This window comes from Hipposideros armiger, unplaced genomic scaffold, assembly GCF_001890085.2.
Source record: "Hipposideros armiger isolate ML-2016 unplaced genomic scaffold, ASM189008v1 scaffold_183, whole genome shotgun sequence".
NCBI classification, from domain to species: domain Eukaryota; kingdom Metazoa; phylum Chordata; class Mammalia; order Chiroptera; family Hipposideridae; genus Hipposideros; species Hipposideros armiger.
Window position 1 is genome coordinate 2,768,069 of NW_017731533.1, and position 298 is coordinate 2,768,366.

The following is a 298-nucleotide window of genomic DNA, read 5'->3' on the forward strand; positions in this document are numbered from 1 at the left end:
TGAAACTAACAATAAATAAATAAATTAAAAAAAAAAAAAAAAAAAAGAAAAGGATATTTAATAGGATGGGAGAAATCACTTTAACACCTGTTTCTCCTGCAATTGAATGTATAGTGCCCATCACTCACAGTCTGGATCCACTCTCCAAGCAGAAAATGACCTCATCTCTTATTCCTTAAGGATCGAAGCAGCAGAACAGGGTTTATTTTTTAACAGTTCTGGGAGCAATAACCATGGCATTGACAAGTAGAAAAGTTTATCTTAGAAGGTCTGGCCTAAGGCATGGGGGAATCAGAGC